This window comes from Perognathus longimembris, chromosome 18, assembly GCF_023159225.1.
Source record: "Perognathus longimembris pacificus isolate PPM17 chromosome 18, ASM2315922v1, whole genome shotgun sequence".
Taxonomy (NCBI): Eukaryota; Metazoa; Chordata; class Mammalia; order Rodentia; family Heteromyidae; genus Perognathus; species Perognathus longimembris.
Genome location: NC_063178.1, coordinates 50,342,672 through 50,370,599, shown reverse-complemented (window position 1 = coordinate 50,370,599; position 27,928 = coordinate 50,342,672). Strand labels below are relative to the sequence as shown.

The window sequence follows — 27,928 nt, the reverse complement described above, 5'->3', positions numbered from 1 at the left end:
ATTCTCAGTAGCACTGTCATAATGAGAGATTACTTGAAGTTCTGGGCAATGCATGGAAACTATAAAATAGTCGAAAAGCCCTCTTTTTGACCTAGAGTTATTAGATTAAATAGTCTGAAGCATGCTAATTATGTCCTGAAAGCCTCATAAACATTTTGTAACAAAGTGGAAGAAAGATACTTGGATGCTATTCATTAATATCAGGACAGAAAACCTGCAGATCTACTTATCTTCTCTATACAGCTGTTTTTACATATCTCATAGGATCCTGGTTTTTAAAAAGATGCTCATTTTCTTCATCTTTGTCTGGTTTGCTGAAGATTTCTTTATTTTTTAATATATGCAACGGTGTTATTAAACATTGTGGAGATGTTTAAGATGACAGAAACTAGCTGGGCACTGATGGCTCATGCCTACAATCCCAGCTACACAGGAAGCTGAGATCTGAGGATCTAGGTTTGAGGTCACCCCAGGTAAAAAATGTTTGAGCGACTCCATCTGCAATCAGCAAAAAGCAAAGTTAGAGGTGTGACTCAAATGGGAGAACTTCAGCTAAGCAGATGCAAAGCCCTGAGTTCAAATCCTGGTATGGCCAAATAAGAAAAGATGATCAACACTTTGCCAAGAAAACATCAAACGTCATCCAATTTTCCCCCTTTTAGATCACATTATGGGACACAGACTTTTTCTTTTTAATTTATAATGAAATTGTTATTATAATGAAGTAGTTGTGCAGAGGGATGTTAATTCAACATATTGTATGAGTGTGATGCATCTTGATCCGTGTCACCCCTCCATCACCATCCCCCTTCTCTCCCACCCCACCCCCCACAAGTGGCCTGGCTCCATTTTCACATATGTAACATGATCACGCCTATAATTTCCCCAGACTCTACTCTAGAAACACACACATAGGTGACATACTTTGAAAACAGATTTTCTAAATAATGTGAAAGCTTGGGAACTTTAACCTTCAGAGAGGGTAGCAATCATTGTTTAAGCCTATATCATATCTCTGACATGGAAATTAATTCATTGTAGCCTGTGTGTGTGTGTGTGTGTGTGTGTGTGTGTGTGTGTGTGTGTGTGTATGTGTCCTGGAGTTTGAATGAAAGATCAAACCAGTAAAATAAATAAGAGAACTATTTGAGAAAAAATAAAGCATTTCATCTTTTTTCAAGAGCAAGAAATAACTGCAGGCTAAAAAGCCATGCCATGAATAGATAAGAATGACTTTTAAGTAAATATTTTTATATCTACCATCTCCATGGAGCTCAGATAAATCCTTAGCTCTATATTTTCTCAACAGTCAGACTGTCTTAGGGGAATTCCACTTCTTTTTTTTCCCTTCCTTTGTTAAATTCAGAAGATCTAGCTTCCAGCCTGATGTTCTATCAATCCTTTAATAATTGAGCTCAGTGTCTCAGCTTAGCAAGAGAGAGATGGGGGCAGGAGGGTGGGTAGAGAGACAAAGACAAAGATGGAGAGAGACAGTGGAAGGGAGAGACACAGAAGGAGGAGGAGGAGTGAAGAGGACGAGGAGCAGGAGGAGCAAGAGAAGGAGGAGGAGGAAAAGGAGGAGGAGGAGAAAAGGAGGAGGAGGAGGAGGAGGAGAAGAAGAAGAAGAAGAAGAAGAAGAAGAAGAAGAAGAAGAAGAAGAAGAAGAAGAAGAAGAAGAAGACTATTGCTACTTGAAGAGGAAGAGGCCACCTGAGCTATGTGATAGGCAAGTGCCATGGCCAATCCCAAGCTAGAGGGCAGGGATGGAAATGCAACCACCTCCTCACCATAGAAACAGAAGCAAACAGAGGCGGGACTGATTAGGACTCTGAGGGCAGAGCCAATCAGAACTCACGATGCCCGGAACTGGTTACACTGTGATGAAGCTGGAATTCCAGGAGATCCAGCATGGAGGAATGGTTCTGGAACACTCTGCACTGACTGAGACTGCCCTACTAAGCCTGAGGCAGACTTTTTCTACACAATGCCCACCTGGGAGCTGATCTGATGAACATGCCTGATGCACTCCTCCAGCTCCAAGTCATCCTGAAGGATTCTTCATGTGCAGATCCGGGGGCAGATGGGGACTTAGGCCCAGATGCCTTGGTTCAAATCCTGGCTGGGACACTGGTTTGTTACGTGCCCTCGGGAAGGTTCCCACATCTCTCTGAGGCCCAGATTCCATGTCTGTAAAATGAAGAACATGAGCACTATAATGCTATAGATGTGAATTTTAAACAGGTCAACCTATTAATCTAAGGTGTCGGACACTTAGAAATTTCCTGAATAAGTTCTAAACAGAAACAGTATTAATCATGATGATACATCTTTAATACTTTTTTTTGGTTGTTTTTGGTCATGCATCTTGAACTCAGGGCCTGGGCTCTGTCTAGGAGCTCTTTCACTCAAGGCTAGTGCTCGACCACTTTTGAACCACAGCTTCCCACTTGGGTTTCTGGTAGGTAATTGGAGATATGAGTCTCCTGGTCTTTCCTGCTTGGGCAGGCTTTGAAACATGATCTTCACCATCTCAGCTAGGATTATAGATGTGAGCCACCAGCGCCCGGTGGTCAGTTATTCTTCTGGGTGGCACCAAATGCAAAATATCCACATTAGATTTGCCAGGCATTTAAAATTATTATTATTCATATCTACCAAATAAGCCAGCTGACTATGATTCTGTCATCCGTGCCTTGGGATTTCATTACTAACTGATGGCAGGAATGTGTATTCAAGATTGCTTCTGTTACATGAAAGATTAATCAATAATATGATAGTTATGATGTCAACCAAAAAATTGAGCTTGGGCTATGAAGCACAGCTAGGCATACTAATTAACCTCAAGTCCTTCAGCCTCAGTCATCTGGGGAACTAAGTGTCTGAGATTGGTTTGTTAGTATTAGAAGTCAGAAGCCAAGCATCCTACCCAAGGGGATGTCCCCTTGCCCAGGTAAAAGGTCTTGGTACAGGATCAAATAATGACTGGCACGTTGAGTTAGATTTGGTCATCTCCTGGGAGCTCACATCTGCCCTTGACCTCCCTGCCTCAGCATGAATGAACCTCACTCGCACAGGAGTTATTCAGAAAATGAAACTTAAGCAAATTCTTTAAAGGGTTTTCCCTTAATAGGGTTTTTTGTTTTTTCAAATTTCATTTACTGTAGAATTATTTTGTATTCCTTACATGCGTACCCACACTTTACAAGGAATGCAGTAGAGGTGACAATGTATTCACATAGAGATTAAAAAACAAAATGGTGTGAATACAAACAGACTCTGGCTCAGATTGAAAGAATATCTTAGAATTTAGTCTTAAGTGCTTCCCTGTCATTTTTTTTTAATCTATTGAAACTGTCGTTTCAGAATGGTGTAAAAGAAGAACATCTTGCACTGGCTGCTTGTTAAAAATGATGTGGTAGACTTTACTTATTATAATAAACAAGACAGATTGAACTCAACCCTAAATACAATCAAGACAAAGATTTCTACCTGGCAGTCAAGGGGAAAGAAAGGATTTTTAAAAAAAAACTACTAAAAAGAACTTGATATTTCATCTCAGCCTAGTTGGAATAGCCATCTCCAAAAATACAAACAATAAATGCTGACCAGAATGTGGGGAAAATGAATCAAATGACACTGTTGTTAGGAGTGTAAACTCGTGCAACCACTGTGGAAGGAAGGATGTATTCTGCCAAAAGCTTAAGATAGAACCACCCTCTCATCCAGTGATAACACAACATTTCAAGTCAGAATACAATAAATACAGTTGCACACCCGTGTTTACCACTGCACGATGCACCACAGCCAAGTGAAGGAAACAGCCTAGATGCCATATAACAGAAGAATGGATCAAGAAAATACAAATGTAGACATGAGTCTGTGTCATTGATCTATGAAAGAACCATGTTCCTTTCCTATTTGTAGAAGTTAGATCTACATTATAAACATCTATGAAAACATATAACACAGGGCTCTATGCATATATACACAAACAGACTAAAGTATGGTACCCTCAGGGAAATTTTTCCATGATGAACCTGCTATGAATGACTCAACACTTTAACAGATAAAGATTTATCTCAAAGCCAGTAAAGGTACCTCATGTCTATAATCTCAGCTAGTCCAGTATGTATACACATGCTCACATAATGTGCATATAGACCTCCTGCATGTGCCTCATCTCCTGTCTGCTGCTACTTGTTCTCATCACTGGCTAGAGAGAGAGGAAGCATCTGCCCTCACTCAGTCATTCAATGAGTTCCCAGGTGCATTCAATTAAGGTAGTGAAGAGAAGATTTGGGTCTATCCTCCTCACTCTACTTCCCCTGTAAGGAAGCCATTGGTCTCATTGGGGAACCTCTTGGGCTCTGAGAAATGTTCCAAGGTATTTCTTGCCTTCTCTGTTTCCTCAGAGGCCTTGCAATGAGAGTACCTTGTTAAGTGTGTAGTCCTCAGAACTCCAGCTTTCAATACCGAGTGATTTGTCCCCCAATCTTTCCTTGAGGTTTATTCCAATTTCTAAGCCAATTCTAAGACCAATTTCTAGTCCCAGGTCTGCTGCTCCCTCTTGGCATCTCTGCCACTCCCTTAACTGTAGAAGAGCAAAGGGTGAATAAGTGATTTCTAAAGTAATATCTTGGAGCCAGATGCTGGTGGATTAGGGTCGTAATCCTAGCTACTAAGGAAGCTGAGATCTGAGGATTGTGGTTAAAAGACAGCCTGGGCAGAAAAGACCCCAATGAGACTCTTCTCCAATTTACCACCAAAAAGCAGGAAGTGGCCCTGTGGCTCAAGAGGTAGAGTGCTAGCCCTGAGCAATAAAAAAGCTCAGGGCCAGCACCCATACCTGAGTTCAAGCCCCAGGATCCATTCACACACACACACAATGACTGTTCTCAGTAACAAACGTGATTAATGATACATCATCAAGAGGCAAAGAAAATTATATTCTTACATATTAGACACCATCCCAAACCACCAGAACTTGGCTTTTCAAGTTGGGAGCAAGAAAGCCAACAAAATAATTGCCTACAAAGGATTTCCTTAAATGGTAAACATTGGTCCTTTTCTAGCCTAAAGCTACCACAGATGGAGGACAAGTTTTATTAGGACATCCAGATGGTTCTTTCGCAGGACTTGGACAAACACAAAACAATCTCTACCTTCCAAATGGCTGTGGAAAATTCTATTTTGATTAGGTACCACTTTTTTTTGATCCATCCTCATCTATTGTGAGGCCTCTAGGCTGTTTCAGTATATTAGCTATTGTGAATAATGTGGCCATAAACATGGGTGTGCAGGTGTCTTTTGGAACTAGACAAATCACTAAGTAAGGTAAGCCAAGCTCTGAGAGTAACACAGTGCATATTCTCTGTGAAATGCAGAAGTTGGATCTGAAATGCACTGGTATCTGATAACATTTTACAGGATTCTATAGACTCACAGTGAGACAAAAGAGGCTACTCTTAGTAGAGCAACTCAAATGTACAATGCCTAAGTGCCCCTTCATATATAGAAAAAATAATGTACATATGGAAGCAAACTCCAATTTATGGAAAAAGTAACAGTGCTCATTTGACACTGATGAAAATGAACTATGCAACGTAGAGATGAGAGGGAGGGGCTGGGAGAGAATGAGCAAACAGAAGACACTCTACAAAAGGAAATGTACTCATTACCAGACTCAGGTCATGGCAACGTCTCTGCACATCACCTCTACAATAACACTAAAGCAAATTAATAATTTAAAAAATCTCTATCCCACGTAGCTGAGACCATCCAAATTTTAAGAATCTTTCAGAAAGCTTGCTTATCTTTACTCTCTCCTCCATCATGTAGATTTAAATGGAAAAATAAATGGCAAAAATAAAATAGCCTTATTGGTCTTATTTAAACAGAACAAAATCAACTTACTACCATCTATTTAGCTGATGATTAAATAGATGAGTGAATAGCCTGTTCACATGTACCCCTCCCTCATCCTAACTGAGCCATTTCTCATGGGATTTCTTCTAAAACCAGATGTTCCCTGAATGGAGGAATTTATTTATAATAAGAATTACTAAGGAATTCACTTATAACTGGGAAAAAAAAACACATTGCAATGGTCAATAATTTGTGAGAGTCTGTTTGGTGTTCCAAAGCAACTCTTCCTATGAATAGCACTCATGCCTCCTCTACAGAGAGTAATTTATTTAGGGGGAAAAATCTGTTGAGAAAACATTGAGTAAGGAAGAAGGGAAATATGGTATACAGGGCCTCATGGAGAATCATGAGAGGCGATCACAAGTGATGATATGTTTATTATTTCTAACTCAGGTCACTAACTAGTGACAGTAAGACAGTAAGAGTCAGATCACGTGATTTGAAACTCATTCCAACACACTCAACAGAAACCTCAGGATGTGATGTTCCTGCACTCCTGTTGACAGCCATGTCTCCTTGTGACCTGGGTATGCTCAAGCCTCCTTGAGCCATGGCACCAAAACTTTGATCCCAGAGTCTTTATCATCTCTATACTTACTGCATCAGTTCTTTTTCCTCAAGTGCAGCTTGTATGGCCCAAGAACATGTCTACTAGGTTCACTTATTTTTTGTGATATACTCTTCACACCCCGTAGCTGGACTTTGAAGCCAGCCTAGGCAGGAAAGTCTGTGAGACTCTTCTCTTCAAGGAGTCACCAAGAAACTGTAAGTGGAGCTGTGGCTGAAGTCGTAGGGCACTAGCATTGAACAACACAAAACAAGACCAAACAAAGTACCCTCAGAGACAGCATAACTGGTGGTTTGTTTCTGTCATCCTAGCTACTGAGAAGTCTGAGATCTAAGGACTGAGGTTCAAAGCCAGCCTGGGTAAGAAAATCTGCGAGACTCTTTTCTGCAATGAACCACCAGAAAACAACAGTGAAATAGATTCTCCATATGGAGGGTAGGAGGGAACTCTAAATATGGGTGGTCCCCGTTCTCCCTAGTACCTAATCCTGGTGGTTTGCCAGTTTTGTAGAGTGGGAACTGTGCTCCCACTAGGGTGCTCACTGAGGGCACACAATAAGTCCTGGGAGCCTCTGGGGACAACCTAACCTCAAAGGAGGTGAAGTCAGATGACCTGATTGGACCACAACCATAGCCTCGACCTGGGACTGGGAGGGCCTGGGCATCCATGGACTGAAAGCTATCCTGAAGTCAGGGCTCCGGAGATGACGTGGGTCTCTTCAAACCGAAGTGATGATTCCATTTGTGTCCTCTCAACCCAAACAATCTTCTTTTAATTTCCCCGGGACCACAGAGAGAATTAACTTGCATGGTCAATTCATCCACAGACATGATGTTATTTGATCTTGGTGAAGCCAGCCTGCACCTAATGATCTCAGCAGTAAGGGAGTCACCACCTCTGTGTAGAGACCCAAGCTACCATGCTCAGGGTTACAGAGAATGTGAGCTCCTGGGACAAGACAGACCATACATCATTCAGGCACGTGGTAGGCCATTCTCCCTCAGGAAATTTCCAGTGAATATGTCCAGCCTGGTCTGTCACAGGAGCCATGGCTTGAGGCCTCCGGTCTCCTTCCCTTTCTACAGCCTTCCAATCCCCTCTGCTAAATTGCCCAGAACAACAGGCAGATAATCTTTATCAATATGCATCTACATTCCATTGGAGCATGTTATCAGTGTGGAAACACTGGAAAGACAGAAGAAACACACACACACACAGACATACACATGAACACACAGACAAGCTTGCAAGTAAAAATAAGCTGGAGCCCATGGTGGCTCACACCTGTCATCCTAACTACTCAGGAAGCTGAGATCTGAGGATCATGGATTGAAGCTAGCATAGGCAGGAAAGCCTGTGATACTCTTCTTGCCACTCAACCAGCAAAAAGCCAGAAGTAGAGCTGTGGCTTAAGTGGTGGAGCACCAGCCTTAAGTGTTGAAGCTAAGTGACAACACCCAGTCCCTGAGGTCAAGCCCCAGCAACCGCACAAAAATAAACAAATACGTGCTATGTGATCACTCAGTGGAATAAATAATACCAATCTGTCTACTATCACACACTTATATATACGCAAATACATTGTATTATATGAAATGTTGTTAGGCAACTTGCTTTTTTCTATTCACTGCCTAAATGGGATATTTTTCTCATATGATTAAGTACTTCATTATTTTATGGATTTGAATCACTCTTTTAGACAGAATTATCCTAAAAGCATGAAATGAATTCCTTTTCGTTGGAAAAGGGGTTCATTCCACCATGTCTGTTATTCAATTTTAAAACAAAACACAAAACACCACAAGGGATGTTCTTGAGCTATCATCATCTTTCTCCGGGGATTTCCTAAAGTGAAATACGTACAGGCAATGCAACTTCTGGATGAAAAGAAGTGTCTGTACACATTTTGGAATGGATGTCTAAAGTTCTTCGAGGTATTCTCAGAGTCACATATTTTGAGGAAAGCAGAAATAGTGTGGGGGAATACATGGGGGGGCCTTGGAATGGAGCTGTCCTAGCAACTCGGCCATATTTATTTTATAAATCTCATAGGCTTCATGATAGCCTGACCCTGGAATATATGAATTAGTGTCTTCCTAGTCAGAGTTGTAGACTCTGTCACTTTTTTTCTTTTCTTTTTTTTTTCTTTTTTTGAGGGGTGGGGGGACTCAGTATTGCTAAATACTGTGACAGGGCTTAAAGCCTGTGAAACAGCCCTGAAGAAACTGAAGCTCCATTCATTTGGAGCCAGTGGTCACTAGGGGGCAGTGGAGAGCCACACAAAGGTTCAGGATGCTTACAACAAGGTTGTTACACTTAAAACCATTTTCTTCTTCCTTTCTTCCCTTCTTTTTAATACTTATATTATCTTTAAATAGTTGCCCAAAGGCGTTACCATTCAACAAAGCAGTTTATGAATACCATGAACTTCGATCCATGTCACCCTTTTTGACCTTCCCAATCACCCTTCACACACCACCCCCTCCCTCCCTTTTCTTAATTTTGTAGGATACATATTAGATTTTTCTTTTTTGGCTATCTAACAAGGAAGTTTGTGTACACAGGGCATCTTGATCTGTGTCGTCTCCAGAATATTTGCAAACCTCCCCCCACTTAAACCTACCCCCCTTTTTCCCCTTCATGTTGTAGTATATGCAATGAATTCTTGACTACACAAAGTTTGCTTGGTTTCCTTGGTTTGTGGTAGCTAAGCGTGTGCCTATAAATCTATACGTAAACACATGGGGTAGTAAGCAAGTAGATACAAATGAATTACAACAGAATCTATGGAAAGCTCAAAAAATATAACTCATTAGAAAGATTAAGTCAAAGCCCAACAAAATAAGTACCAGGAAATAAGTACCTTCAGGAGATGAGGTGTGGCTAAGGGAGGAGGGGTAGACTAGTGAAGAGAGAAAGTGGGGGTGAATGCATTTCGTATTGAATGGGTTTTGGGTCTCAGAAATCCATCTCAGGGGTGTTGGTTGGGAGACTAGATTCATTTTTTCTTTCTGTCTGTCCTGGGGCTTGAACTTGCCACCTGGGCACTGTCCCTGGGCTCTTTTGCTTAAGGGTAGCCCTCTACCACTAGGAGCCAGAGTTCCACTTTTTTGGTGGTGCATTGGAGACAAGAGTCTCATGGACTTTCCTTTCTGAGAGGACTTAACTGTGATTCTCAGATCTCAGCCTCCTGTGTAGATGACAGGCTTGAGCCACCAGCACCCAGCACCCAACACCCAGCTTCATCGGGGGCAATGGTATGACCTTACTCTATCATGCTATCTGTGCATGTCATAGGAAAAACCTTAGCCACGCCTCCTGAGCTTCTCTTTAGCCACACTAGTGCCTGAATATTGACTGGAATATCTATGATGTTGTCTATTGAGAAGGAAATACCAAAACTTTCATGGAATTTTGATAACTTAGACCTGAAAAAATTTACAACATAACATAGCTACTATTATGACATTATGGATATTATTTGCTCAAATAATCTGGCTGCCCTTAAGCACAATGTATAATGGATTTGGGGGGCATAATGAATACATTATTTAAAATGCCTGCCTGACAGCTTGCCACCCTGCCAACATGCCGGCCTGCATAACCACTAGTGCCTTAATATTGACTTGAGTTTCTATGTTGTCTACTGAGCAGGGAAATAACAAAGCTTTCATAGAATATTTATAACAAGACTTGAATAAATTTATAACAAAACATAGATACTATTATGTCACTACAGATTATTCACTCAACCTTTATGGCTGAACTTAAGAATAATGTATAAAGGATTTGGGGGCATGTTGTATACATTATTAAAAATGTGTGTCTTTCTGCTGCGTCCTGCTTGCCTGCCTACCTGCCTTCCAACTCCAGTGCCTGAATATTGACTTGAGTTTCTAAGATTTTGTCTATTGAGCAGGCAAATAGCAAAACTTTCATGAAATTTTTAAAATTTAGGATTGAAAAAATTCACAAGCAACATAGGTACTGTGATGTTATTATGGACATTATTTGCTCAACCAATCTGGTTGCCCTTAAGCACAATGTATAAAGGATTTGGAGGCATGTTGTATACATTATTAAAAATGCCTGCCTGCCTGCCTACATGCCTTCCTCGTCCCTAGTGCCTGAATAGTGACTTGAGTTTCTACCATGTTGTCTATTGAGCAGGCAAATTGAAAAATTTTGGTGGAATTTTTATAACTTACAATTGAAAAAAATACAATGAAACATAGCTACTATTATGTCATTATGGACATTATTTGCTCACCCAATCTGGTTGCCCTTAAGCACAATGTATAAAGGATTTGGGGGAATGTTGTATCCTTTATTAAAAATGCTGCCTGTCAGCCTGCCTGCCAAATCTCTATTGCCTGAATATTGACTTGAGTTTCTACGATGTTTTCTATTGAGCAGGAAAATAGGAAAACTTCCATAGAATTTTTATAACTTAGACTTGAAAAAATTTACAACAAACTATAGCTGCTATTATGTCTTTATGGACATTATTTTCTCAACCAATCTGGCTTCCCTTAAGCACAATATTTAAAGGGTTAAAAGCCAGGTTGTATACATTACTAAAATGCCTGCCTGCCTGCCTTCCTAACCCCCAGTGCCACTATATTGACTTGAGTTTCTACGATGTTGTCTATTGAGCAGGCAAATAGAAAAACTTTCATACATTTGTATAACTTAGACCTGAAAAAATTTACAACAAAACCTAGCTACTATTGTGTCATTATGGACATTATTTGCTCAACCAATCTTGATGCCCTTAAGCAAAATTTATAAAGGATTTTGGAGAATGTTGTACACATTATTAAAGATGCCTACTTGCCTGCCTAACCCCTAGTGTCTGAATGTTGACTTGAGATTCTGAGATGTCTATTGAGCAGGCAAATAGCAAAACTTTCATGGAATTTTTTTTGTAACTTAGAGTTGAAAAAATTTACAACAAACATAGCTACTGTTATGTCATCATGGACATTATTTGCTCAACCAATATGGCTGCCCATAAGCACAATTTATAAAGGATTTGTGGAATGTTGTATACATTATTAAAAATGCCTGTGGGCTTGCCTGCCTGACTGCCTGCCTCCCTGCCTGTCTTCCTGACCCCTAGTGTCTGAATATTTACATGAGTTTCTTCAATGTGTTCACAAGTACAGGAAAATAGCAAAGCTTTCACAGATTTTTATAATTTAGACTTGATAAAATTTACAATAAAACATAGCTACTATTATGTCATTATGGAAATATTTTGCTCAACCAATCTAGATGCCCTTAAGAAGAATGTATAAAGGATGTGGGGGCATATTGCAACATTATTGAAAATGTCTGCCTGCCTTTATGCCTGCCTGCTGGCCTGCATGCCTGCCTTCCTAAACCTTAGTGCCTGAATATAGACTTGAGTATCTATGATGTTTTCTATTGAGCAGGCAGGTAGCAAAACTTTCATAGAATTTTTGTAATTTAGACTTGATAGAAATTAAAACAATACATAGCTACTTTTATGTTATTTTGGATATTATTTGCTCAACCAATCTGGCTGCGGTTAATCACAATGTGTAAAGGATTAGGGGGCATGTTGTATACAGTTTTAAAAATGCATGAGGGCCTGCCTTCCTGCCAGCCTACCTGCCTAAGCCCTAGAACAGGAATATTGACTTGAGTTTTTATGATATTTTCTATTGAGCAAGCAAATAGCAAAACTCTCATGGACTTTTTATAACTTACACCTGGAAAAATGTACAACAAACATAGCTACTATTGTGTCATTATGGACTTTATTGGCTCAACCAATCTGGATGCCCTTAAGCACAACATATAAAGGATTTGTAGCATGTGGTATACATTACTAAAGATGCCTGCCTGACCCCTAGTGCTTGAATATTCACTTGAGTTTTTGCGATGTTGTCATTCATCAGGGAAGTAGCAAAACATTCATGGAATTTTTATAACTTAGAGTTGAAAAAAATTACAACAAAACATAGTTACTATTATTTTATTATGTATATTATTTGCTCAACCAATCTGGCTGCCCTTAAGCACAATGTATAAAGTTTGGGGGGCATTTTATATACATTATTAAAAATGCCTGCCCAACTGCCTGCCTGCCTGCTTCCTTGCCTTCCTGCCTTCCTGACCCCCAGTGCCTGAATATTGACTTGAGTTTCTAAGATGTTGTCTAATGAGCAGGCAAATAGCAAAACTTTCATGGAATTTTTTTCTAACTCATAAATGAAAATAATTATAACAAACATAGCTAATATGGCATGATGGACATGATGGACACTTTGCTCAACCAATCTGGCTACCCTTAAGCACAATATATAAAGGATTTGGGGGCATCATATATATATATATATATATATTATTAAAAATGCCTGCCTGCCGGCCTGCCTGTTCTGTTTCCTGCCTGGGTGTATAACTATTGGTGCCTGAATATAGACATGAATTTCCATGATGTTTTTTGCTGAGCTTGCAAATAGCAAAACTTCAAGAGAATTTTTGTAACTGAGACTTGATAAAATTTACAACAAAACATAGCTAATATTACATCATTATGGACATTATTTGCTGAACAAATCGGGCTGTCCATAAGCACAATGTATAAAGGTTTTGGGGTCATGTTGTATACATTATTTTAAATGCCTGCCACTGGCCTGTGTTCCTGACTTCCTGCCTGCCTGCCTTCTTAACCCCCAATGCCTGAATATTGACATGAGTTTCTATGATGTTGTCTATTGAACAGGGAATTTGCAATACTTTCATGGAATTTTTAAAACTTAGACATGAAAAATTTACAACAAAATATAGCTAGTATTATGTCATTATGGACAGTATTTCTTCAACCAATCTGGCTGCCTTTAAGCAAAATGTATAAACAATTTGGGGCATGTTGTATACATTACTAGAAATGCCTGCCAGCGTGTGTGCCTGTACGCCTGCCTCAATGCCTGCCTTCCTAATGCCTTGTGTCTGAATACTGACTTTAGTTTCTTCAATGTTGTCTAAACTGCAGGCAAATAGCAAAATGCTTGCCGTACCAAATGAGTTGAGACAGTTCAGGAAGTTCTGTTTACTGTAGTCTCAGATTTCTGAGATAAGAGTGACAATGACAGGATGTTGACTGTACCACCTAATGCTTGCCTGCCTACCTATCTGTCTGATTGTTTGCCTGCCTGCCTTCCTGCCATGATCACCCTACTCTCAGAAATCCCATGGTACAATCAACAGATAAAATTTACAAAAATACATAGCTACTATTATGTCATGATTGACCTTATTTGCTCAACCAATTTGTCTATCCTTAAGCAAAATTGTATAAAGTAATTTGGGGGCATGCTGTATACATTATTAAAAATGCTTGCCTTCCAGATGTGTGCAGACAGTTCACCAAGTCCTATTTATTGTAGCCAGTTATTTCTGTGAGAAGGGTGATCATGACAGCATATTGATTGTACCACCTAATGCCTGCATGCCTTTCTGCCTGCCTAAGATCCTGCCAGCGTGCCTGCTTGCCTGCGTGCCATACATGCTCAACCATCTATCAGAAATCCCAGACTAAAATAAACCGAAATAATTTACAACATACAGAGCTACTTATGTCAACATGTACATTATTTGCTCAACCAATCTGGTTGCCATTAAGCCCAATGTATAAAGGACTTGGGGGCATATTATATACACCATTTAAAAGGCTTACTTTCCCAGATATGTAGAAACAGTGCAGGAAGTTTTGTTTATTGTAGCCTGGAATTTCTGAGACAAGGGTGATAATGACCGGATGTTTACTGTACCTCATAATGACTGCTTGCCTGCCTGCCTCTCGGCCTGCCTGCCATGATCACCCATCTCTCAGAAATCCCAGGCTACAATAATAAGAAAAAATTTACAACAAAACATGGCTACAATGAAAGACCCTCAGAGACCCGCACCCAAGGACACCAACACAGACCACTGGATGCAAGACGCAAGAGGGTTTTATTCAGGCATGCCGGGCTTCCAGGTACACGTGACCTCGAGATCCGCAAGGTTCGGGTCAGTGGCTGAGAGCTCCGAGCTGTTTTGGGGATGACTTTTTATAGAACCTTACAGTCCTTTACAACAGAGCCCGCGCTTTTTCAGCCAGTAAATTCAAAGTATTATAACTAGGTCTGCACGCAGGCAGCCAGTTCCTTTAAAACAAATCATACATTTTAGCCAATCATTCCTTAGCAGGGAGTGTGCTGAGTTGTTTCTCTTCAGCCCTTGGTATGAGGGAATGACCCTTATCTGAGTTAACACATGTTGTTTGTTCAGACCAGGATGTCCAGCTGCGGGGACCAGTTCAGCAGAATGCGAGCTTATTGATTAGCTTGTGAGGTTACTACTTAGTTACCAAGGGGAGAGGGTAGGGTAAGTGATAATATAATTTTCTTAGCAAAGCATATTTTAGACACAAAATTCCGCTCCCTAACATTCCCCCATTTTTTTTTTTTTTGGAAATCTCTAATCTTAGAGATCTGCTTATCCTATATCCATCTGTCCTGTTCCTCAAGTGAGCCTGTTTGAGGTTCCGCTTGTTTACGTAGTTGGTAATGCTGAGTTAAGACCATAGTCTGAATAACAGACAGGCGATCCTTAATGAATTGTACTAGCCTGTTTAAGATACAAGGTCCAAGGGTCAGTATTAATATGACTTGCCAGGTCTGCTTTACAGGCTGGTGCGGGTTGGAAGAGGCTAGGTACAATTTCGAGAGCAGTAAAAGACAGAAGAATGGGGTCATGCTCGGGTGAGTCTTATCTTTAGAGGATTTTGAGTATGTTGTAGTTTTCATTTTGGATCCTGGTGGGAGTCGATTGAGTCCTCTCGATGGGCGGCTTTTACATGAGAAGCGTAGATCCAGGCGGCGATCCCGTCTACCTTTAGTGCGGTGGGGGTGGTCAGTAGGACGGTGTAAGGTCCTTTCCAACGTGGTTCCAGGTTCCCTTGTCGGTGGCACTTTACTCAGTTCGTAGCGGGTGTGGCTCAGAAGGAGGTCCAGTCTCATAAAGGGCCTTTTAGTTTGGGCCAGATCACTTGGTGGGCCTGCTATAGGGCTCTGAGGGGGGATAAAGGCTCATAACAAATTCGATTGTAAGTTAGGAATTATGTCAGGGGATCCCAAATCTGATCCTAAGGCTACACATGAACAAATCCAGGCTTTACCTACAAAACCATCTCAGTGAGGGAATCAAGCAGTTAATGGTAGATAAGATCTTTCTGGTTAACATTTAGATGACATCACACAAGTCCCTTACCCCTGCAGATGCAGGTACAGATAGTTTTACACCAAAGCCCTAATTCTGACCCTATTTACCTATTTATATTATAGCCAATTTGATTACATGCCAACTTTACTCATAAGCTCTAATTTTAAGACATATTGATATTATTTGCTACATACTCAAACTTTCTAGGGATTGTCATTTTTACTTTTAATATACCAAAACCTTTCTATCTTAAAGGAAACGTTTTTGCTTCCTTAATTTTTTTCTAAAGTCTTTCTTTATACAGTTTGTATATCCCCACTCACACCATCTTTTAATTCCTCACGCCAGCAGCGACTTACTGAAACATTCTGTGACACTTGACTTTTTAAATCCCTTTATTATTCTCCAAGGCTTGCTATACTATCTTTTTTCTTTACAGTTTTTGGGGCTTTTTTGCTGCTAGAGTCTTAAACTGTCTACATTTTATTTTCCTCTAGTTTGTAGAATCCGGTTTATCTCAACTACATCTAGGCAATTTACTGTGACTCTACCCTCAGGCTGTTGGGGAAAACAAAGGTGGGGCAAGGGTCAGCCTGATGGGGACTGCTGCTCCTAAAGAGCCAGACCAGAGCCAACTATCATGAGTTACTATTTTAGAGTGGATTTCTCCAGTTTCCAGTGCCTCTAAGTGCCTAAGGTTGGTGGCATCTGCAAGATCCACCCCCAGGAGGGCTCCATGAAGATGCCCCAGTAGTTTAAATCTCTGTCCAGTTACCTTGGTACCAAGCACACCTGATGGCAGTTACCTCCCTTTCTTCTGAGGTCACACCCTAATCCATCTGGACACATTTTACTCCCACTCCAGGCATTGCCTGGATGCTTTGATTTTAGCAGCAGGCCAGTCTGTTTGGAAATTTCTTACAATATCCAATTTTCTTAATAGAGCTAGTTAACTCCAGTCAACTCAAGGATGTCCCCCAAAAATTTTAGTTTCCACAGATCCAAAGTACTTTCCAGCAGAAATCAGCTGCTTGTGATAAGAGTCCCATTTGTTTTACCAAGATAGGGCTACACAGGGTGAAGATGTAGATTCTTTTAGATGACTGTCAGACTGTCCTTGATAGCTTAACTAAAGTTAACCTAAGGCCTAACTTGGGTCAAATTTCCTTGTATTTTCCTGATTCCTTCTTAAGCACACTAGCTTTTGTAGGCTGGCACATCACTGGATGTCAAGACAGCTTTAGGCAATCAATGGCCCTTGGGGCATTTTGCCAGGGCAATAAGTTTAAATCAGACATTTAAAACCAACATAGAAGGTTTGGCCTGTAACCATTTTTCACAAGTCCATCTTCTGTACACTGTTACCTCTGTTTTCCATGCCCCTAGTTTTATCCTGTCTTATTTTCCCCAAAACAACTTTTGTCCCTTGGTCCTAAAAGGGGGGCTGATGGGCGAAGATCATCCATCTTCTGTAACTTCTTCAGGCTGACTCAGGGGCGTTGGCCTTACCTAGCCAGGGACCTATAACCTTAGTCTAGTTTACCAAGGGGCTGCAGGGTCAGATGTCCAACAGGAGCTTTACTCCAAACTGAAAATTACATTTAACATTTAACTTAACTATACAGACTTTTCGGGGCTACATCAGTATAGCCTTTTAACATTTTAGTTTGCAAAAGCATTTTCCTGACTGGCTGGGGAAACGGATCTCTGATAACCTAACAATGCCTAAATTACCTTTATAGGCCTCAGGTAGGTCTCGATAAAGACATAATCTCAGGTCCACAAGTTTCCTTTCCTGAACAGATATGCCAACTCAGAATTTCCACTGCCAGTTAGGGCTTTGAGCAGATGCAGGGGGTTGGGATTTTAAACTATTCCCCCATTTGACAATCTTAGCTTTACTACCCACTACCACAGATGACTGGCAAGTTCCTGTCCAGTTAAAAAGTAGATAGACATAGGCAATAAAAGGCATGCTTATGAACTATTCTTCTAGGAACTCCGGCTCTGATTAACTTTTGAAAGGCCAAACAGCAATGACTCTAGGATCTGACACCCTCTCTGCCATCCAAGCAGTGGCTTACTGCCTCTGGATGCACAATCACTATGTCCCAGGAGTACCTTTTCCATGCTGGTATAAATGCACCTTTGGCATTTCTCTTGGTCCGTCACTGGACTTGGACTCAGGGCCTGAGTGCTGTCCCTCAGCTCTCCAGCTCAAGTCTAGTACCCTACCACTTTGAGCCTCAAAGCAACTCATGACTATCCCCAGCACTTCTGCTGGTCAGCTGGACACGAAGACTCCCGCAGGGACCTTTTTCTGCCTGGACTGGCTTCGAACAGCAGATTTCAGATCAATGAATCTTACAAGAGGCCACTTTACTCCAATTAGAAGCAACAAGGTGGTCCACACAGAAATAGTTTTTAAGCATACTCTTACCTGGAGCTTATTAAGGGCCAGTGTTAGATCTTGACAAACTTGTAGGGATCATCTGTCCTTCTCTGTGGGCCTGCTGGAAATGGTTACAAAAAAAACTACAGAGAAACTGGAATGGCAATTAAACATTTTGTTAGCCATAATTCTCCTTTATTTTTTCACTTTGCAATAATCATTTAGGACAAATTTTTTCTTCCAGATTTCTTATCTAGAAATTCATTCTTGATTTGCAAGGCCTTTTACTAACCTCTGTTTAACACTAACACTTTAGCGCTTATCTGCGTTGGAAAAACTCTGAAGCTTAGAGGCATTCTGAAACCAGTACTGCCCTTTGCCTTTGGGCTGCCCGTTTTAAAAGAGCCTTTTTTTCTTTTCTTTTTTAGTCCCAGTTACCACATGGCATGAAGACCTTTGGACTAAAATGACAAATTTTTCTGAATGCAAGAATTACAATTACAAAATTAGAAATACTTATCCATTCAGCTTTCCAATAAAGTAGTGAGAAATATTAGCCCATTTTGCCATTTCTTCCTACATACAGAGAGTTAATGAGAGTTTACTTCTATACTTGCCTCATTATATGTAACTTAAGGTAGTTACGAGTCTTATTATTACATCACATAAAATTCAGTACCTGAATCATTAAACTGATATCCAAAACAATTGTAACAAAAGTTAAAACAGTCACCAAAATTACAAACACATGAAATCCAGTCGCAGCATCTTTGCTTTTTCAATACATCCGAATTACAAAAATAGCACAGGAGTCAAATTACATCAGATAAATATACTTTTTAACCATTTAAAAAACTTTTCTAATTCTTAGTACCTCAAGGGGCAGTCCTACCAAACAGCCTATCGTCATCCTACCCCTCAGAGCTTGATGAACTGTCTTGGTGCCGGCTTGTCCTCTTCCACCATGAAAGGACACCCCCTTTTGGCTGTCCCACGACGTGGATTCCCTCCAGGGCCTGTGCCACCACATGGGCTGGCTAAGCTGCACCTTTGCCAGATCACCACTCACTCCTGTGGATAGGCATACAGGCCCAACTGACTGAGAAACCCAAGCAATTTTTTCAACAGTGATAAACCTTTACATTAAAATTTCTGACACTTAACCTTAATTTCTTTTTTAATTAATGAAGCATTTTCTTTAACTATAGTTCCTCTTTAAAACAATGCAATAATTCTTTAAAGCATTTGGTAACACCCAAACTTAATGACCATTTGAATTTAAACTTAAACTCACGCAATTTTTCATCATGCTAACAGTCTTGTACATGTTCACACTCACACATGTACACACACACACACACACACACACACACACATAATTAAAAAGATCTTAAAGCGCGCAAAATAGACATCGGCCGTACATTTTTTAGTGGCAGGAGGTATTTTTGCCAATCTTACTCCTGCAATACCCAAATTTTAAGACAAGCTTTTAACAAATGATTTTTAGCATTTTCCAGCCTCATTTTCCAGGGCTTGATAATTTTAGCGAAACATTTTAGCACACCAAATAATTTTCTGCTGAAGAAGGCTGGGTGGGGGTCACCAGATTTCTTTTTGCGGACACTCACACTCTGATTTTTCGGGGCTCCGGGCATATCTGAGGGATACGCCCATTTGTTGGCCGAGGGGACAGCCCCTGTCTTCCTCCAACCGTCTGAATCTGTACTTTCGGTTTGTCGCCGAAGCCGCACAGTGCGTCTTTTGACCGGTCTGTTTGTCTTGTTTTGTGTTGTAGCTGTCTGTTATTTGTTTTACTTGGAGTCTAAAATGGGACAGATTCCCTCTACCCCCTTTGATTTATGTTAAGCTCATTTGAAAGAACCCCAAGTCAATACACGGAAGCAAATAATTAAAATCAAATCAGAATTAAATCAATTAGAGACGGAAAAAAAACACATCGAAAGAATCAACAAAAACAGAGTTGGTTCTTTGAAAAAAATCAACAAGATAGACAGACCCCTGGCAAACCTGACCAAAGAACGAAGGCAGCACACTCAAATAAACAAGATAAGAAGTGAAACAGGTAACATCACCACAGAAATAACCGAAATTCAGAAAATAATAAGGGACTATTTTGCAAACCTTTATGCCAACAAATTCGAGAACTTGGAAGAAATGGATGATTTCCTAGAAAAAATTCATATCCCCAAACTTAACCATGAAGATTTAAACCTTCTAAACAGACCCAAATCCAGTATTGAAATAGAAACGGCAATAAATGATCACCCATCCAAGAAAAGCCCAGGTCCAGACGGATTCACTGCAGAATTCTACAAGGCCTTCAAAACAGAACTCACACCAATATTTCTCAAACTCTTCAATGAAATTGAAAGACAACGTTCACTAGCAGACTCATTCAATGAAGCCAGTATAACCCTCATTCCAAAACCAGGCAGGGACTCATCACGGAAAGAGGACTATAGACCGATTTCCCTGATGAACATAGACGCAAAAATTCTCAACAAAATTCTGGCCAATCGACTTCAACAGGTCATCAAAAAAATCATACACCATGATCAAACTGGATTCATCCCAGGGATGCAAAGGTGGTTTAATATATGCAAGTGAATTAATGTGATCCACCACATCAACCAGAGCAAGGTAAAGAACCACATGGTTTTATCTCTGGATGCGGAAAAAGCGTTCAATAAAATCCAACACCCATTTATGCTAAAAGCCCTGGAAAAACTGGGATTCCAGGGAACATTCCTGAATATAATCAAGGCAGTTTATGACAAACCAACAGCAAGCATAACTCTAAATGGTGAAAAACTAAAGCCATTACCTTTAAAATCAGGAACAAGGCAGGGATGTCCACTCTCTCCCCTGCTCTTCAACATAGTACTAGAATTTCTAGCCAGAGCAATCATGCAAGAAGAAAATATAAAGGGGATCCAAATAGGAAAAGTTGAAGTTAAACTTTCTCTCTTCTCAGATGACATGACCCTATACCTAAAGAATCCTGTAGACTCTACCCGCAAGCTACTAGAGCTGATCCAAAACTTTGGCAATGTTGCAGGATATAAAATAAACCCTCGGAAATCAACGGCCTTTCTCTATGCTAACGACCCAAAGACCGAGGCGGAAATAAGGAAAGCAACTCTTTTGCAATAGCCTCCCAGAACATAAAATACCTAGGAATAACCTTAACTAAAGACGTGAAAGACCTCTTTGAGGAGAACTTTAAAAGCTTGAAAAACGAAATTATGTCAGAACTAAGGAAATGGAAAAACCTCCCATGCTCCTGGATTGGGAGAATTAATATAATCAAAATGGCAATATTGCCAAAGGCTATCTACAAATTCAATGCAATACCCATTAGTATCCCAACACCATTTTTTAATGAAATAGAGAAAGTAATCCAGTAATTCATGTGGAACAATAAAAGACCTAGAATATCAAAAACAGTCCTAAGCAGAAAGAACAGTGCTGGAGGAATTACAATTCCCAACTTCAAGCTGTATTATAAAGCTATAGTAATAAAAACAGCTTGGTATTGACACCGGAACAGGCCTGAAGACCAATGGAACAGAATTGAAGACACGGAAATGAACCCACAGAACTATGCCTACTTAATCTTTGATAAAGGAGCTAAAACAATAGTTTGGAAGAAAGATAGCCTCTTTAACAAGTGGTGCTGACAAAACAGGCTCAACACATGCAACAAACTAAAACCAGATCCTTATATATCACCCTGCACCAAAATCAATTCCAAATGGATTAAAGACCTCGAAATCAAAACAGACACCCTGAAAACACTAAAGGAAGGAGTAGGAGAAACACTTGGGCTCCTTGGCGCAGGACAGAACTTTCTAAACAATGACCCAGAAGTGCTACAAATCAAAGAAAGGTTGGACAAATGGGACTGCAACAAACTTCAGGGCTTCTGCACGGCAAAGGACATAACTCGCAAGATAAACAGAAAGCCCACAGACTGGGAGAAGATCTGTACTGGCCATTCAATGGACAAAGGTCTCATCTGTAAAATATATGCAGAAGTAAAAAAATTACCTTCTTCCAAAACAAAACCGCAAAGAACCAATAGCCCCCTCATCAAGTGGGCTAAAGACTTACAAAGAGACTTCTCTGATGAAGAAATGAGAATGGCCAAGAGACATATGAAAAAGTGCTCTACATCACTGGCCATAAAAGAAATGCAAATCAAAACAACATTGAGATTCCATCTCACCCCAGTAAGAATGTCATATATCAAGAAAATAACAATAAAAATTTTTTGGAGGGGATGTGGCCAAAAGGGAACCCTACTTCATTGTTGGTGAGAATGTAAACTGGTTCAGCCACTCTGGCAAGCAGTATGGAGATTCCTCAGAAGGTTAAATATAGAACTCCCCTATGACCCAGCAGCCCCACTTTTGGGTATCTTTCCAAAAGACTACAAACAAAATCACAGTAATGCCACCAGCACAACAATGTTCGTCGCAGCACAATTTGTCATAGCTAGAATCTGGAACCAACCCAGATGCCCCTCAGTAGACGCATGGATCAGGAAAATGTGCTACATATACACAAAGGAATTTTATGCCTCTATCAGAAAGAATGACATTGCCCCATTTGTAAGGAAATGGAAGGACTTGGAAAAAATTATACTAAGTGAAGTGAGCCAGACCCAAAGAAACATGGACTCTATGGTCTCCCTTATTGGGAATAATTAGTACAGGTTTAGGCAAGTCATAGCAGAGCACAAGAGCCCAATAGCTATACCCTTATGATCACATAAGATGATGCTAAGTGAAATGAACTCCATGTTATGGAAACGATTGTTATATCACAGTTGTAACTACTTTCAACGTCCCATCTGTATCTGTAGCTTCTGTTATTGATGATGTTCTTGTATCACCTTCCTGTGGTTGTAATCTTATCTGAGTATATTGTAAACCGTGTATATTGGTATTAGAAGTAGGAAATTGAAAGGAAATACCAAAATTGAGAGACACAGGGTAAAAAAAGACAAACAACTACAAAAGCAATACTTGCAAAATTGTTTGGTGTAAGTGAACTGAACACCTCAGGGGGGAAAGGGAAAGTGGGAGGAGGGAGGGGGTATGAGGGACAAGGTAAAAAACAGTAGAAGAAATGTATCCAATGTCTAACGTATGAAACTGTAACCTCTCTGTTCATCAGTTTGATAAAAAAAAAAAATTGGAAAAAAAAAAAAAAGGCCTCAGGTCTGAGTTCAGGGTAACTAACTCAGGACAAGGTAATTGCAAATGAGTATAAGGAGGAAGAGGTGGAACTGCTTCTGGGTTTTAGATTGTAAATAAAATACCTTTGTAAATAAAGCTCCTTCAGACATTAAGTGTGCCTCCGTGGATTATTCTTCCTCTTGGAATACAACAATTTGAATCAAATATTCTGTTTCTACCTGAGAAGGGAGGGCAGAAGTCCAAGTTAAATCATAGTTTTGTCCACATTTGCCATTTTGGTTTCAGTTTACTGTTTGTACCATTTTCTATGCTTCTTTGTCCTGCTTTTGTTTTTGATTAGCTTAATCATTTTTTCTCTCTTTTACATTTAATTTTATTGTCAATGTGACTTATAGAGGGGTTACTTACATACATAAGGTAGTAAATGCATTTCTTGTCACACTTTTTATCACCTCTTTCATTCTCCCATCTCCCCTCCTTTAAAATTCCCCCTTGCCTGAGATGCACAGTTAATTAATGACATATTTTCTTGTGAGTATCGCTGTTGCATTGGTTTGCCCTTTTTCTTTTGTCTCACCATTTTGATGTTTTGCCTTCCCTTCTCTAACTCAGATAAACGTATACAAAATAACCAGGGCACCAAAATCAAATAAAGTGATAACATGTACCTGAAGGTTATTCTACATGAGAGGACTTTTTGGTTCTTGCTGTTGAACTCTGGGTCTGGATGCTGTTCCTGAGCTGACCTTAACCTCAAGGCTAGCTCTCAACCACTAGAGCTACAGCGCCACTTACGGTTTTCTGGTGGTTTGAGCCACCGGTGCCCATTTTAAGGGTTCTTTTCAAGGAAAATAAATAATGGGTGGGGCAGTGATGGGTCATATCTGCAATTCTAGCTACTCAGGAGGCAGAGATCTAAGAATCTCATTTAAAGCCAGCCTGGGCAGGAAAGTCCTTGAGATGTTTCTCAGCAATTAATTATCAGAAAACTGCAAGTGGCCCTGTCGCCTCAAGTATGTTGCGGCTACCCTTAATTATAATTGCTGAGGGACAATTTGCAGGCCCTGTGTTCCAGCCCTACGTCTGACAACAACACAGTATTAAACATGGGCTGGGCATACTAATGCCATAGTCACAAACACAGAAGGCAAGAGTCTGATGCAGGAGGTTTGGGGGTTGAGGCCAGCTTGGCCAGTACAATTATTTTCAGTCCAACTTACCATAGCAAGACTTAATTCCAAAAACTATACCAGAAAGTTCACTGACAAAACAAACTCAGAGAGCCGTACTTCCATAACCGTATTTCATTTTGTCAATTATAGTGACCTACTTTATTCTTCCTCCTTTAAAAAGTCTCCATACTTAGTTGGTGTCATTTACCATTGTTGGTTTATCCATGAGGGTTACTTACACATCCAAACTTATACTTTTCCTTGTAAGAGTAGTTCTTCTAATTCTCTCCCTCCCTACTTTCCTCTATTTACGCCTCTGTCTTCTTTACCATCTCCACCTATTCTCTTATTTTCCTTTGTTACATTTTTCCTCCCTTGGTCTCTTTCTTCCTTCTTTTTTATATAGAAGAGGATGATGTTGCCAAGATGAATTTGATTCATGATCTTTCTGCCTCTGTGTTCTGAATGGCAAGGCTACAGGAGTATATGGCCATGACTGGTGTGGCCATTATCTTTTATAATAGAGTGCTCTCTCTCTTCCCTAGACTCTTCACACAGATTACACTATTTCATGTCTAGATATCTCCTAGACTATTTTCTCAATTTCCTTTCTTTTCTGTCCCATTCAGGAGCCCATATCCTCAGGGAATTGCCAGCCAGTGCCAGGCATACCCAACACTGTGCAAGACCACAAATCTTGGGCACAGACCCATTCAGGCACTGGATATGACAGAGCATAGGTGAGGTGTAGGTTGTTCCTTCAATTCATAACTGCAAGTCAATAGCTGAGCAGGTCCCTTTATCAGGAAGTACTCTAAAAGGAAGTCCCAGGTCAAAACTGCACCAATTCTAACAATCACCTGCCTCACTTTTTAGATGTGGACAGTTCTAGTCTGTTCACCTAATGAATAGAAAGGGACATATATGATGATGTAACACTTCTGATATTAAGTTATAAATGGCTGTTACTCTCACTGTGACATCTCTGTATATCTCTATCTCTCTTTCACCCTTTGCTCCTAGTGAAACAAATGCATGAGTGAGCAGACTATGGAAAAGGCCCCATGACAAGGAGATGCAGCTTCCAGATGATGGCTGGGGGACATGAGCTGGGAAGGAGTCAAGCCTGGTAATGACCATGGCCCTAACAGAAAATTTCAGTTGTCTCCTGAGCTCCTTACTCACGTCCCCCCTGCAAGCTTCTCTTGGACTTCTAACCCCTAGAAACTGAGTGAGAGTAGATGCTTGGTGTTCAAGCATATTTGCTACACAGGCAAGCCACTGAAATGGTAAGAAATAAAAAACAGAGGTTATGTGAGTCACCCTTTATACATCAAAGACTCATGACCTACACTTCAGTTGTAGTCTATAGATTATTAAATTCACTGTCTAGTTCCCAAATATGTGGGGCGCTGTTACTGAACTTACTTGCACCCCAGTTTACACTTAGGTATATATGTATTTTATGAATTTTCAGTTTTGATGAGACAGCTTATGTTCAAGTATATTCATCTGAAAAAATGCTTAAATAGGCCTTGGGGGCAATGACTGTAGCTATTACATTATATGAGAAACACTTGAATTTTTAAAAATCAAGTGGACATATCAGAGTTGTCAGAGAGGCTGATGAAATCCACACGGTCAGGGATAAGATGCTTTATGCTGACTTGTGTAGTTCTGAAAGGAGAATCTGGACCCTGTATCTCTTGACATTAAGGTGGGCAATTCTCCCATCCAGCAGACTTTGAATCAACTTCAATTCAAAGCCTTCTGTAATGCAGTGAATCCTATTTAAAATGACAAGGGAAGCCTGGAGGTGAGGGCTCTTGCCTGCAATCCCAGCTACTCAGGAATCTGAGATCTGAAGATCCGATCCTGGTTCACAGCTAACCCTACCTCCAATTAACTATGAGAATACTGGAAGTTGAGGTATGGCTCAAAGTGATAGAAGCTGACCCGGTGACAACAAAAGACAATGTCCATGATTAGATAATTGATTAAAACACACAACAGAGAAATACAATGAAGATCAGAGCGATAGTTCAATTGACATTCGAGTTGTCAAATATCACAGAGGACTAAGGAAAATTTTCTAAGTTCAAACTCCTAGGCTGTTAGAACAAAAAACAACATGAGATGAAACTTTCCACCTTCTTTTTCTCTTTGCAGCTCCCAGCTCTTAGCACTAGCCTTAAGGGTCTTCTGGACATGATGACTTGAACTCAGATCACCTGAGTGACCTTCTCTCCTGGAGTCAAGAAGGATATTGCCTTTCATAATAGAAAAGATTAAAGGGACATAATTCCAAGTTGTGCACACATCTTCCATTTAACCATTTGAGTCTAGAAGGAAGATGGGCAGTTACCCATCAATTGTCTGAGAAACCCACAATCTGTACCACTTTTTCCCAAACCTCCATCCATCAGTATTTTTCTTAGAGCCATCTGTATGCCTGCCTTCAGTGATTTGTGAAACACACACTTTGCCTGCAAGAGTGCTTTGTGGAGTGCTACTGTAATTCCACTGATTTCTCTGACCAGTGGGGGACTTAGCCTCAGAATAGATATCCTGATGCCTTATTAGCAAACTAATAGGCCTATGGGGAAACATCTCCATTAAAGTCTCCTGTGTTAGTTGGCCAAAGGAAGCCACTTTGTCATGAGACTCTCCCCCCACCCTGTATAGAGCCTCCCTGGGGAGACTTGTTTGCCCAGCTGTTCCAGGGAAAGCTTTTCACAGTAAATAGGGAAGTCAATGGTCTAAGTTAATTAGTCTTGAGGAAATACCAGCTAGGTGAAAGAGTATTGCCTTGACTGATTTGATCCTTTGCAGTAGTGACAAGCTTTGTTGTAGGGAATTCCTTTGTAGTAGTGACATCCCCAAATTTGGTACTGGTATGGATATCTTTCTGTATTAATTTTATTGTAAAAGTTGTGAATTGATTTCTAACCATATATAAACCCTGGCCCTCCTAAAATAAAGTGTACATTGGTCCACTCGCCTCTGCATCCCACGTGTCCTGAATTTCAGCTGCAGTTACGTGTGTGTGTGTGTGTGTGTGTGTGTGTGTGTGTGTGTGTGTGTATGTTTAAGAAATAAAATAAAACATGAAAAACATCGCACGTAAAAACATATGAGAGGGCTGGGATTATGACCTGGTGGCATGAGTGCTTGCCTCATATATATGAAGCCCTGGGTTTGATTCCCCAATGCCACATATACAGTAAATGGTCAGAAGTGGTGCTGTGGCTCAAGTGGCAGAGTGCTAGCTTTGACCAAAAAAGAAGCCAGGGACAGTGCTCAGGCCCTGGCAAAACAAACAAACAAACCCAAAAACATATGAAAGCACAAAATATAAAATATATTCTGTACGGAATCTATGAAAATACAATATATGAACGTATCGTGT

At 40.3% G+C, this 27,928-nt stretch overlaps 1 long non-coding RNA gene across 1 annotated transcript; it reads right to left on the bottom strand.

Moving 5' to 3' along the window:
* Window positions 1-442: 442 nt before the first annotated feature.
* On the bottom strand, window positions 443-27,759 carry LOC125367135. Its single transcript, XR_007213995.1, has 4 exons — window positions 27,651-27,759; window positions 6,627-6,652; window positions 2,435-2,439; window positions 443-452 (listed from the first exon to the last, which is right to left on the bottom strand). It is a non-coding gene; the product is annotated as an uncharacterized LOC125367135 (long non-coding RNA).
* Window positions 27,760-27,928: the final 169 nt, after the last annotated feature.